A 14,338-nucleotide genomic window follows, 5' to 3' on the forward strand; every position below is an offset into this window, starting at 1 on the left:
AGCGTTGGCTGGCGAGCTGGCCAATGGGAGGCGAGGACTGCAGCACAACGTGGAGCGGCTGCAGAACGTAAACACAGCCGGGCGCGCGGCTGGCCATGTGTGTTCCCGCGCGCCACCTAGTCCCCTGGGACCACCGGCAGCCGGCTGTGGCACCCCAGGGCAGCCATGCTCAGGGATGCCTGTCGTGCACTTTGCTCCAGCCCGCCGACCGAGGTACGTATCAACCCTGTTTTCCCGCTCTCTTCTCCGCCGAGCCGGTTACCCTCCCCGTGGGTGGGTCATCCGCACCCCGCCGCCCTGCCACTGCCTGGCGGCTTCCCACTCAGCAGTTCCAGCGCAGGAAACGCTCGCGCCAAGCCGCGCGCTCCCTCTCTCCTCTCAACCTCCAATTCTGGGGCCCCCAAGGGTAAACATCTCTCCGGAGCGGGGCCGAGGGTGGCACTGCCCCTTCCGCCAGAGAACAGTGGCTCTCCGGGGGTCACGCCGGGCGGGGAGAACGGTCCCACCACGTGCAGGCTCGGATCCCGCCCCGCCGCCGCCGCCGCCAGCGCGCCCTGCAGAGCCCGCGCGAGCCGTCAGCGCGGGAGGGAGCCGACCGCCTCCGAGCTGTAATGGGAGGAGGCGGTCCGACGCGTTTCCCTCCTCTTCCCCCGTATCCAAAATTTGGGTTCCCTCGCTGCCTCTACTAACGCCCCGCTCCAGTGCGCACCAAGGTTGGACATCTCCATGCCGTTGATACTCCGCAAACTGGGTTTGCGGCGGGAGCAGTGGGGCTGGGGGACGTCGGCGGGAACAAAGACCCCCGGGGCGGAGGAGCCTTGCGAAGGCTTCCTTGAACCCGCGGCAGCTCGGGCCGGAAGCGGGCAGGCCGTGTTTGTCTCTCTGCCCTGACTCGAGTGAGCCGCTGGGAGAGGCCGGGGAAACCGGGCCGCCTGCGCCGACCCGGCGTTGCGGCCCAGGCGGGAGCCCTTCCCGAGATGCACCAGGAGGCGGCGGGGGGACCGTCCCGGGGTCCCCGCCCTGCGCTTTTGTGTCGCGCCGCCCGTGCGGGGCTCAGAGCCTAGAAATAACGAGTGCTCTTTGGGCAAAGTCCTCTTTCAAGATTTTCCCTCCACAGTCTCGAGGCACCAGCAAAGTAATTTTCTCCCAAATTTACGCATGAGGAAATAAGAGTCTTGCTCAAGGTGACATGGAATCAGAAAAGACCCAGAATCTTGTCAGTCCCAAGAAACGTCATACTATTTATGATGCTTTGACGGCTTTCTCGGAGGGGTGAATTGCTTCTTTTTTGTAGTCACCTCAAAACGCCGTGCTGTTCCGGTGTAAAGCTTAGAGAGCTAACACCGTGATAATAAGAAATGGGAGGCTTTCCAGCAAGCGCGGGTGACCTGAACATAAGCAAAACTGGTGGCCTCCATGAATGAATTTGGTAGTCAAACCGAAAACCAAGCTTACAGTGTTGATGCCCATCACTGGGCCGACTAGTAGATTACTTGTAACTGAGACACCGTGATTAGAAGTGTTCTTTGGAGAATGCCGTTGACTATGAAATGAACAGGGTGCAATCCTAGTAAAGGAGAAATTAAAAACAATCCTAAGACTGCTTTGTGTGGAAACGGACAGAGTGAATTCTGCCGTATTACAGGTACCTGGTCACTGGTCAACTGGGACTAAAAAGAACATGTGCTTACCTTTCAGATGGAGGGAACTTCCCATCTTGCTCTGGCTGTAAGTTATTGGATCCCTCTGAGCATGCGTTTCCTCTAGAAAAGATAAGACACTCGTTTCAAGGGTTGTTTCAAAGATTAAATTTTATAGTGTGTATAGAGACCCTCTCTTGCATGTGTACCTGTCATAGAGCAGATGCCAAGTGCTATCTTCACTCTCTTATCCACCCCCCTTATTAATTTATACCCATAGAGATTAAGAAGTAGTTTTAAGGATCCTGAATAAAACAGGAAGCTGAATTATGAAATTGCTGTTTCCCAGAGTTTTGTTCTTGTAGTTGTCCTTCTGGGTACCTATTTTAGGTATCATTTTTCAATATGTTGTCTTTGTTTCATATTTGTGTATGTTCATTTTTAGCTCCCTCTTCTTCTACTCATCCCAGTTTTAAAATTCACTTACTTTGAAATCCCTTTATACTTGTAATAATTTTAGAAACTTTGGCATTTTCTAAAGTATACTTTCTCCATTGAAGATGCAAAGTTAAAACACCATGGTAAATAAAGTATTGGCCTCTACAGTGCTCTCATTTTCAGGAAAAAGAAAAAAAAAAAAAAGATTCTTAGAAGGACAGATTTTTTTAAAATAAATCAGGCCCAGCCCAGTTATTTCTTGTCTCTGCACCTTTTCTGTGCCATACCTTCTCTGTGAAGCCTTCCCAGACCTCTTTCTCTGTGCTTTTCAGTCATGCTCACCTCCCAGGACAATAATTACCAAATAAAATGTCTTTTATCTCCACCTAGGCCCTGGACCTTGTTTTGTTCATTTTTTTTTATAGCCAGTACCCACCAGTTCAGAGGCATGCATACATAATAGGACCTTGGTAAATACTGCATTGAATTATGGATAGGATATCCCATTATAGAACTTTAATTCTGTGAGGTTAGAGTGATGGATGAAAATTATTCCCAATTAATGTTAGGATTTTTTAAATTAATAAACTGTTTTTTAGAAAACTTTTAGATTTACAGAAAAATTGAGCAGGTAGAACAGAGCTTCTATGTAGTCCTCTACCTTCCCCACCACAGCACAGTTCCCCCATTATTGACAGTGGGGTGCATTTGTTACCATATGAACCAATGTCGATGCATTATATTATTATTATAATGCAAAGCTAATAATAATTATTAAAGTCCATATATCATTCAGATTTCCTTAGTGTTACCCTAATGTCTTTTTACTGTGGCAGGATACAGTACCACATTTAGAAGTCATGTCTCCTTAAGGTTCCTCTTGGCTGTGACAGTTTCTCACTCAGACTCTCCTTGTTTTTGATGATGTTGACAGTTTTGAGGAGTACTGGTCAAATATTAATATTTTGTAGGATACCTTTCTAGGGGAATTTATCCGAAGTTTTTCTCATGGTTAGATGGTTATGGGTTTGGAGGAAGAAGATCACAGAGGTAAAGTGTCATTTTCATCACATCATATCAAAAGTCCATGCGGTCATCATGGTTTATGGCTGCTGACGTTGACCTTGATCACCTGGTAGTGTTTGTCAGGTTTCTCCATTGTAAAGTCGCCCCCCATCCCCTACCCTTTCCATACTATACCTACTCTTTGGAAGGAAGTCACTGTGTGCAGCCCACTCCTAATGAGTGGAATGTTATGCTCCCCCTCCTTTAGGGTGAAATATCTACATAACTTATTTGGAATTCTTCTGTGTGTGAGATTTGTCTCTTCTCCGCCGTTTATTAAGTCATTCAATGGTTTATTTATATCTTCATCTTGTTGCTCACGTTGTTCTACCTTTGGTCAGGGTACTACCTGTTTATTGTTATAGGGCTGATTTGAAGTTAAAAATGAATGTGGCTAAATGATAATCAGCATTTCTCACGTAATAGGAGAGGAATAAAACTTTTCCCCCCGTTTGATTAGACTTGCTTATTATCCCTATTAGCCAAAACACAGCTATAGGAGAAAAATCCTTCCAAATTTTAATACTGGATTGCCCATCAGACTGTTCCTTTTATTGCCTCATCAAGGACATTCTTCAGTAAACTGGCTTCATGATTTACATGGCAAGTGGTGGTACAATGACTCCCAGTGTAGTTTGGTGCCGCTGCCTTGATCTGTGCTAGGGCACCAACAGTTTTAAATACCATTGCACTTTCGTCATCAGAGCAAACATTAACACAGTGAAAAACACAAATGTCTTAATTTTCTTGTGAAAATAGTTGTGACCTTTTGATCCCCCTGAAAGGGTCTTTGAGACCCCCAGACATCCATGGAACACACTTTGAGAACTGCAGACCTAGTTTCCAAACCAGAGTGCTGGGAGTCATCTTAGGCATTCCTTTCTTCTTTTTTCTGAGCTCCGTAACTGCAGTTAGCCCTTCCTGAGTAAGATGTTGTGAAGCTCTACTCTGAGCTTTTACATTGTACTGACTCCTGTAATCCTCCACCACTGTGAGCCAGGTACTGTTACTGTCACTCCCACTCTACAGATGAGGAAGCCAAGGCACAAACGTAATTTGCCCGAGTCCCATAGTAGAGTCTGGCTCCAGCCCCCCGCCCCCCCTCGCTGTGCTGCCCCCAGTTACCATCACATCATTCCCAAATTCTCTTTTTTTCCTCTGCCTTAGTTCAGGATTCCATTCTCTCAACTAGTGCAGTAATCTCCTAACTGGTTTTCCTGACGTGTGTTGCCCCTTCAGTTCTGCCTTACAGTGTATCTCCCAAGCTCTCTTTCTAAAGCACAGATCTGCCCACGCAGCCACCGGCCTGTTGTGGATCACTTTGGGTTAAAGGCCAAAGACCCTAACTTAACACACAGAGCCTCTCGAACCCGGGAAGTCCACCTGGGTGCTGTTCTGCACATCCCTGCCTTCTCACTTCTGGCCTTTGCCCCTGTACCTCTCCTCACCACCTCCACTGTCTTCCCTAGCTACCTCCCAGGTATCTGTTAATACGCAAATATGCCTTCTGTAGAAGCTGTCCTGCCCTGCACGAGGGAGGGCTCTTCTCTACACCCTTTCCAACGCGCTCCTCTCGTTCTTGCCGCCACCACTGCCCTTCCCAGGCTGCTGGGAGCTCCTGGGGGCGGGGGCCGCCTCCGTCGCTGGGACCCTCACGCCGGGCCTGGGGCCTGGCTGACCACAGCGCCCTTTGTGGGATGAGTGGCGGGGGCAGTAGAGGTGTGCTCGCTGGGGGCGGCCCTCCTAACTAGACTCCAGTAACCGCTCCCTTGAAAGAGCTTTGCAGCTGGCACCTTGGCTGGCCAGCAGGGCCGCGGCTGAGCTCTGCCCTCTAGAGGCGGAACTGTTCCCGGCCTCGGAGGCTGCAGAAGCACCACGGAGACTAGGCCAAGAGCGCTGGCTCTGCGGCAGCTGCCCTTGACCGCCATCTCAGAGGGAGGCCCTTGAGAAGGAAGGCATCGTAGGGTGTGAGAGCTAGAGGGCACCCTAAAGACGATTGGTCCAGCCCCGCCACAGGGTTCATGACAGTCCACCGTGCGAAGAAAGAACAGGGATAAACGGCAGCGTTGGAAATCCAGAAGCTCCGGGTGGAGGTTGAAACAGGCAGGGGGGCGCTGGTTGGCTCAGCCTGCTCTGGGTCAGGCGCTGTTGTCGTTAACTGCAGGGCGTGGACAGTCCACAAGAGCTTACATTCTGTTGGTGTGGGGGACGGAGAACAGATGTGTAACAAATAACTATCAATGAGCACTATGGAAAAGGTAAAATATTCTAACAGGAGAGAGGGGACTACTTAAGCTGTAGGGGGTAGGGAGGGATATGGGATGGACTCGAAGAGGAGGTGCTACTTTACCTGGTGCATTCATTAATTCAGCAAACACTAGGACATAATATGTGATAAGGTAAACAAAAATTCCTGTCCCTTCGGAGCTTAATTCTAGTATGGGGGGGGCGGGGCATAGAAAACAAACATGTCAGATAGTAATAAGAACTCAGAGGAAAAATACAGGCAGCGTAAGGGAAGTGTTGCGAAGTACTGTATTAGATAGATGTTCAGGGACCTCTCTGGTGTGACCGCTGAGCAGAGAGGCTGTGCAGTGAGAGAACAAGCCGTGCGGATGCGGAGGGAGAACATTCCAAGCAGGGGAAGCTTGGCATAGTTAATGGACAACAAGGAGGTCAGGATGGCTGGAACGGAGTGCGCAAGGGACAGAGTGGGAGAAGAGGCAGCGGGAGGAAGCGTTTTAAAATGATCAGCGTGACTGCTGTACGGAGAATAAATTCTAACGGGGATGGTAGAAGCACGGCGACCACTTAGTAGACCAGTCGGTCCAGGTGGAAGACTGTGGTAGCTTGGAACAGGGCGTGGTTGCAGGGTTGCATTCAGAACATATGTTGAAGGTAGAGCTGAAAGGATGTAGTGATGGATAAGATGTGTGGGATGGAGACAACCCAAAGGTGGGCACCTAGATGAACGTTTGTCACTTATTAGAACGGGGAACATGAAGGGAAAAGTGGCTTTAGGGCAGGATGAAGTCAAGAGTCGGTTTTTGACAAGTTAAATGTTAAAAATGTAGGGGGAAATTTTTATTATAAAAATTTTAAATGTTCAGCAAAATTGAAAGGATTTTATCATGGGCACCCATATACTCACTACCTAAATTTCATCAACATTTTGCTATGCTTGATCTCTCCATCTATCCATCCCTCTTCCAGCCATCATTCCATTTTATTGTTTGATGCATTTCCAAAAAAAAAAAAAGTTGAGGTTATCAATACACTTACCCATTAACAGACTTCAATATTTGTTTTGTTTTTTTTTAATTGAAGTAGAGTTGATTTCTAATATTAGTTTCAGGTATACAACATAGTGATTCAATATTTGTATAGCTTATTTAAAGTTATTATAAAGTCTTGGTTATATTCCCTGTACTGTACAATATATCCCTGTATTTATTTATTTCATACATAGTAGTTTCCTCTCCTCTTCCCTCTCCCCACAGGTAACTACTAATTTGTTCTCTGTATCTGTGAGTCCATTTCTGTCTTGTTATATTCATTTGTTTTATTTTTTAGATTCCACATATAAATGATAAAATACAGTATTTGTCTTTCTCTGACTTATTTCACTAAGCATAATACCCTCTAGGTCTATCCACATTGTTGCAAATGGCACAACTTCATTCATTTTTATGGCTGAGTAGTATCCCATTGTGTGTGTGTGTATATATATATATACACATCTTCTTCATCCATTCATCTGTTGATGGGCACTTAGGTTGCTTCCATATCTTGGCTATTGTAAATAACACTGCTATGAACGTTGGGTTGCATGTACCTTTTTGAATTAGTGTTTTCTTTTTCTTTGGGTATGTACCCAGCAGTGGAATTGCCCGATCATATGGTAGTTCTATTTTCAGTTTTTTAAGGAAACTCCATGCTGTTTTCCATAGTGGCTGCACCAGTTTACATTCCCACCAACAGTGTAGGAGGGTTCCCTTTTCTCCACATCCTCACCAACATTTGTTATTTGTAGACTTTTTGATGACAGCTATTCTGACAGGTGTGAGTTGATAGCTCATTGTGATTTTGATTTGCATTTCTCTGATGATTAGCGATGTTGAACATCTTTTCATGTGCCTGTTGGCCATCTGTCTATCTTCTTTGGAAAAGTGTCTTTTCAGTCTTCTGCCCATTTTTAAAATTTTTTTTTTGATATTGAGTTGTAAGAGCTATTTATATATTTTGGATATTAACTGCTTATCGGTCACATCATTTGAAAATATTTTCTCCTATTCAGTAGGTTGTCTTTTCATTTTCTTGATGGTTTCCTTTGCTGTGCAAAAGCTTTTAAGCTTAATTAGGTCTCTTTTGTATATTTTTGCTTTTTTTTTTTTGCCTTAAGAGAGAGGTCAAAAAAAAATACTGCAGTTTATTGTTAAAGAGTGTTCTGCCTATGTTCTGTTCTAGGAGTTTTACGGTTTCAGGTCTTACATTTAGGTCTTTAGTCCATTTTGAGTTTATTTTTGTATACAGTGTGAGAAAATGTTCTAATTTCATTCTTTTACATGTGGCTGTTCAGTTTTCCCAGCACCATTTATTGAAGAGACTGTCTTTTCTCTATTGTTCAGTATTTGTTTAGTTTTTTTTCCTTTGAGGTAAAATTTCAATGAAAAGTACAAATATTAAGTATACATTCTTTTTTTTAACATCTTTATTGGAGTATAATTGCTTTACAATGGTGTGTTAGTTTCTGCTTTACAACAAAATGAATCAGTTATATATATATACATATGTTCCCATATCTCTTCCCTCTTGCATCTCCCTCCCTCTCACTAAGTATACATTCTTAACAGATACACTTGTGTAACCCAAACTCCTGACAAATTATAGAACATTACTGTCACTTCCAGAAAGTTTCCTTTCCCTGTTAATTCCCATTTCCATCTTCTTAGAGGCAGCCACTATTCTGATTTTTTCCACCATAGATTGGTTTTACTAGTTCTGTACTAGGGAATATTTATATATATACATATATATAAATATATATGGATAAATGGAATCTCACATATACACTCTTTTGTGTCTGGCTTCTTTCTTTTTTGTGGACAAGCATATTCATTTCTTTTGGTTAATACCTAAGAGGGGAATTGCTGGGTCATTAGGGTAGGTATATGCTTTAGTTTTATAAGATAACTGTCAGACCTTTTCCAAAGGCCCATCAACAAAAGAATGCATAAATACAGTGTGGTGTATTCATATTATGGAATGCTGTGCTATGGTTAAAATCAAGTAGAGCCACATGTATCAACATGGATAAATTTCAAAAACATAATTTTTTGGGGGGGCATATTTTAGATCAAAACATTCAGTATGATACCTTTATATAAAATTTGAAAGCTTGTGAAAGAAATATTATATATAGTTATGGATACTTATGCAGTAATAGCATAAAAGCAAGTTTTGCAAAAATAATCGATTTCAGGATAGTGGTATCTCAGGTGGGGGTTAGAGAGATGAATGGGATCAGAGGGGTTCATGATTGGCTTCAACTATATCTGTAAAGTTGTATTTCCTTGAAAACATCTGAAGCAAAAAAAAAAACAACATCTGAAGCAAATATGGTAAAAGGTTAAGATTTTATAAAGTTGGGTGCTAGATACATGTTCCTTATATTAATCTCTGTAGTTTTTGGTTCACCTTATCTAAGGTGCTGCCCCTGCCCTCTGCTTCTGCAGATGGTGGAGACTGGGCTGAGCCCGGTTGTGGGAGCAGAGCTGCTCACTCCCATTCTGTCTCACTCACGCGGCTGCCACGGTTCAGGGGAAGCTCCCCGAGAGACCCCAGGTAGGACGGCCGGGCAGACAGCACCCTGACCTGCTCCCGGTTACCGCAGCCTTGCACATGACTTCCAGACCTGCCTTCCCCACCTCGCTCCTAAATTTAGGTCTGTGACCTGGACCTAGCTCTCCCTCCAATCCCAGTTCCAAACCCTACTTAAAATTGAGTTTATTTTAAAATATCTGTTCTGTTCCATTGTTTTGGGGTTTTTTCTTCAGGAGCTCTGACTTTACATTTGTGTTATTTCCTTTGCCTGTCTTCCTATCACTCCCTCTCTAATGACTTTTATTCATTCCCATTTTATCTTCTTCACTTTTATTTCTATTCTTTTTATCTTCCCTGGTGTCCCTTAGAGTGGTGTCTCCTCTCTCTTGTGTTTCTTGTAATTTGGCTTTTGTATCTGAAATGTTTTGTATTTATTTTTCTTACACTTATTTAGTCAATCTACCCATTTCTGTTCCCTGTCCTCCTCTTGTCTGTCACCTTCTGTTCCTTGACCTGACTGTCCCTTCCTTGAGTTATTTCTGCTTTGTTAGCTCCCTGCATAGCTGCCACTGCCTCGTTACATTTTCGAAATTCATAATAGGATGTTGGGTTAAAATTTTCTTCTGCTTTGTGGCCACATTTCTCTGATGAGTTTTCTTAGTCTGCAGGGAGGTTTTGTTACCCCTTTTCAGATTTTCTTCTGACGGTACATTTGTATGGATGTTTTTCTTACAATACCTTTGATTGGATGTTGAGTTATAAGGTTGTTTTTTTTTGTTTGTTTTTGTTTTTGCTGTATGCGGGCCTCTCGCTGTTGTGGCCTCTCCCGTTGCGGAGCACAGGCTCTGGACGCGCAGGCTCAGCGGCCATGGCTCACGGGCCCAGCCGCTCCGCGGCATGTGGGATCTTCCCGGACCGGGACACGAACCCGCGTCCCCTGCATCGGCAGGTGGACTCTCAACCACTGCGCCACCAGGGAAGCCCGAGTTATAAGTTTTTATCATTTTGGAATGAGTTGGATTTTTCTAAAACAACTATTGGCAAGAGACTCCCATGATAGGAACAAGGGAGCTTTCCTCATTTCTCAGCTCAAGGCTTCCTTCTGTCGGTATGGGGGTGTGTACTTTACTTTACGGCAGCTACCTGTAACGGGACCTCCTCTCAGTTTAGGATTCTAACCTGGCTCAGCTGAGCTCCTACAACTAGTCTGGAGCTCCCCTGGTTGCTCCCCCAGCCACTGGTTTCCAGGCATTCTGCCCCTTCCTGCCAGCCTGCTCTCCTCTTTTTCCTAAGCTGCACCCGTGGGTCCTCCAGGCACTTATGGATTAATATCTTCCTCTCCCAGTATTCCTGCCCTCTTCCTTCTTAATCCTGCTCACATCTATTCCCACCCAGGCTGAGAACTCTCCTGAGTTGAATTTTTGCTGAGAATTGCGGTACCTCCACCCTCTGGACTCTTGTGCCATTTCTGGTCTTCCCTGAGGCACCTGCTAAACCGCACGTATGGTTTCCTGTGCTGGTTCGGGGAGGGAGGGTGATGCTACACACCACATGAAGTTTGTGAAATTTCTCACTTCCTTGTTTTACTGAAGATGTAAGCATGTAGGCGTTTCATACCTTTGTTCTCATTGCTCTGAGTGATTTTCAGGAAAATTGGAAAGATTCTGAACAAAGCTGTCACCACGTATCCATCAGGCTGACCTAGAGTCCTTAGCCAGGCATTTGAAGCCTTCCACAGGCTGACCTTGGTTTTTCTCCCTGCTCTTAGGTGTGACCACGGCTCCAGCCAGACTAATCTCCCACCATCCCAGGAACTCACCATGCACGTTCCTTCCTCTGTGTTCTAGCTGTTTTCCACAATTGCAGTGTTCCCTTCAGGGGCTTCTTTATGGTAGCCATTGTTTTTGGTGACCCAGCATGTATTTCTCCCTTTCTCTACCACCCATCAACAGGGTTAGATGCATAAACCCAGCTTATTTATCATGGTGCCCCTTCCCTGGGCAACAGTTTCAGGGAAAGCTGAATGGTCCAAGTAGGGCCAGAGTCCCTCCCTGACTTCCTTCCACTAAAGCTAGCTGGGAAGCCTGCCTCTTGCCTCTGGTGTCACTGTGTCAAAGAATATTCATCTGGAAGAACACACCATCTGCAAAATTAAAGGATATGGTGATACAGAGAGAGAGAGAGAGAGAGTTTCCTTGTTTAAGTCCTGGATCCACGCTGAGGTTCCTGGTGACATAAGCCAGTCGATCACAGTTTCGATTAAGTGCAACTGAAAGACTCCTAACAAATACACCTTACTGTGTTCTCCCATCAGCTTGGTGTTTTTACCTAGTGTAACACACATCACACCATATAGTGATTGTAATTGCCTGTTTATTTGTTTGTATCCCCCACTGAAAGCCCTTTACCACAAGGTCCACACTGTTCACCATTGGGTTCCTGGTACCTTGCATTGTGCCTGGCCAGCACTGGGCCGTCATTTAGTATTCAGTTGAAACTTCATTTCTGCCTTTCCTAATTCTTCCCATCACTCAAGGTCTTAGATTCCAAGTTCTTTGTGAAGCATTCCACATCAAGTTGAAGAATCTACATAAAATGTCCAGGATAAAGCAGGCTCTCATCAGAGCTGCAACCTCCTCCTCCCTAGTTGCTTGAGTCAGAAGTGATGTCTCCCTCGTGGGAGCTCCTATATCTCATTTAATCAAATGGTATCTACTCATACTGTCTTAAAAGAGAAATGCAAATGACTTATGACTAACGTAAGTTTTCAAATATGATTGTAAATGCCAGAAGCAAGGACCTAGTACAGTGCCTTATATAAAAGAATCCACAGTTGTTGACTATACAGCTGAATATACAGCACAATGGTCAATACTTTAGAGGTTAAATGGAAACCGGTAGTCTGTTATTGGCTGTGGGAGTCCTTACGTTAAGTGAGTCACAGGTAGATTCAAAGGAACCTGAAAAGGATCGAGCTGAATCACACATTTGCAGAGTGCATGAATGCTGTTTGAAAACCTAATTAAGCCATAACAACTGACCACCGCTGAAAAATAGTTGTGGTTATTTTCTATGCCCAAACCTCTCATTACTTGGTAAAGGCTGTTAACTTGTCCAAGGTGAATAGTTGGAAGGAGAAATGAGGCATGAGGAGGGCAAGTTAGAGTTTATTGTGCCTTCCGTTTCGATAAGGGGAAACTGAGTGTGGCTAGGAAAAGAAGCCTGAAGCTCTGGCTCCAGAACTATGTTCGTACCTCTCACATCGGCCTCATACTTGTTTTTGGCTGTGTCTTCCATATATAATTAGTGACAGTCTGATTGATTCAGTTCTTCTGGTGGAATGTAAGCTCCAAAAGGCCAGGGACTTGGTCTGTCTTGTTCAATGCTGAGTCTCCCAACACCTAGAACAGTGCCTAGTCCTTATGTCTGGGACCATAGTAAGAGCTCCATACATATTTGTTGAATTCATATCTCTACAATACCGGACACAGCTTGTTTACCTTTTATGTATCTTGCTAAAATATTTATATGTCCAGATTTCCTTTTCTGATGCAGATGTTAAAAGAACATCTTCAAGTTCCATGATATCAGTGACCTCCAGTGTCTTATTCACTAAAGTATCTCTGGTGCCTGAAACAGGGGACATTCTGTCAGTACTTATGGAATGAATGATTTAAGTATTTGATTAGTGAATTTTAAATTGAGCTAAAAAATGGAAATGATTGGCTCAGACTTTTTGGGGTTTTTTTTTTGGAAACTGACTTTTTGGGGTTTTTTGTTTTGGAAACTGTTTATTTTCCGTCAACCTACTTCCATTTTACGAGTTTGCGGAAGAACAGCTTAAGACCACTCAGTGGTTGTTCCTACCCACTCAGTGGCCTGAGCGGTGGGAGTTGCAGACCAGTCTTCGGTGGGGAACTGCTGAACAGGCACAGAGGGCACCTGCACGCCTTCGGACCAGTCCGCCACCTCAGGCTGAGGAGCAGTGAACTCAGGAGCTGGAGCGGTCCATTCGCCCTGAAATTCCTCCATGGTCACAGCCTTCTCAGCTGCCGCCTGCTCTTCCTTTTCAATCTCTTCAGGATCTCTGTAGAAGCAGAGATCAGGTGAGACCTCCCATGGGTGTTCGCGGGAGATGGTGCCACGCATGCACAGAACTTCCCGGACGAGCATCCACTACATCAGACCGCCCGAGTGAGTTCCCTTGTTGTTGCATGGGATGGCAGTGTCCACATAACACAGACGAGAGTCTGTGTTACACAGAGCAATGGTAGGCAGGTGAGCGTAAGAGGCCTCTGTGAGAGGCTAGTGGTCAGCCCTGGGATCAGTAGCCACTGGAAGTCTTGGCTCCCGGAAGGCTTCCTGGATCTGGTTAGTGAAGATTCCAGGAGAGAAGCAGCCAGCAATAGGAGGGGCTCCAGTGACAGCAGCAAACTTCAGCACAACTCGCTGGCCAGTATTTCTAGAGGATACGACACTGACATCTGCTGGGTTTTCAATGGCAACAATGGCACAAGCTGCCAGCAGAAGCTTCTCGCAGGTTCTCTTCAGATTTATGTTGTAGACACGGATGTACTCTTCCATTTGGAAGTCTAGGTTGGTGCCACCTAAGTGGGTTCCTGCTGCAAGAAATTTGAGTACATCCTCCTCCTTCATTTGCAGGAAGTCAAGGGCTCCGGACATTGTGAAAGTTTCCCTTTAAGTTACAATGGGAATCCAGAACAACGCCGTATGGACGGACCCCTGTCTGGGTAGTGCAGAAGGGGATCAGACTTAGTAAGAATGTTCTGCTATGTTTGTTCTAACCTCTACAGTTTATAAGTACCCTCACAAATATCCCCTCACTTGAATCTTACCACAACCCTATGAGATTTATTTTGTCAGTTTTATAGATGAGGAAAAAGGCTCACAGGAATTACAGGGCTTGCCTAATGTTACATAGTTGGCAGATTGGGACTTGAACCCTAGACTTGACTCCAAATTGTATGATCTTTCAACTTTTTCATGGATACCAATTGAAGATGAGGTGGAATTATTAGAACACTGTCAACATTGTATCATTGGAATTACAGAATCTTAGAGGTGGAAGTGGCCTTACACATCACAAGTTCCAAACCCCTCTCTCATTTTTCAAAATAGGAAAAGAAGGTTTGGAGAATTTCTATGACGTGTCTAAAGGCACACCTCCGGTTTGCGAAGTCATTACACCGAAGCTGGCTCTTCCACTGACTGCTTCTGGCTTGTCCTCAGATCTCACTCTCAGTTGGAGATTGTGGACTGAGCTTGTGGGAGACCAAGCTCCCCTCTGCTTTCCTGCATCAGAGGCCCCGGGCACCCGGCCCTTTCTGACAGGAGCCTGGCCCTCGCTGAAG

At 45.1% G+C, this 14,338-nt stretch overlaps 1 pseudogene; it reads right to left on the reverse strand.

The window, feature by feature from the left end:
- Positions 1 to 12,806: 12,806 nt before the first annotated feature.
- Positions 12,807 to 13,649, reverse strand: LOC115856550 (small ribosomal subunit protein uS2 pseudogene; annotated as a pseudogene).
- Between the last annotated feature and the right edge of the window lie 689 nt (positions 13,650 to 14,338).

The sequence above is a fragment of the Globicephala melas genome, chromosome 17 (genome assembly GCF_963455315.2).
Source record: "Globicephala melas chromosome 17, mGloMel1.2, whole genome shotgun sequence".
Lineage (NCBI taxonomy): Eukaryota > Metazoa > Chordata > Mammalia > Artiodactyla > Delphinidae > Globicephala > Globicephala melas.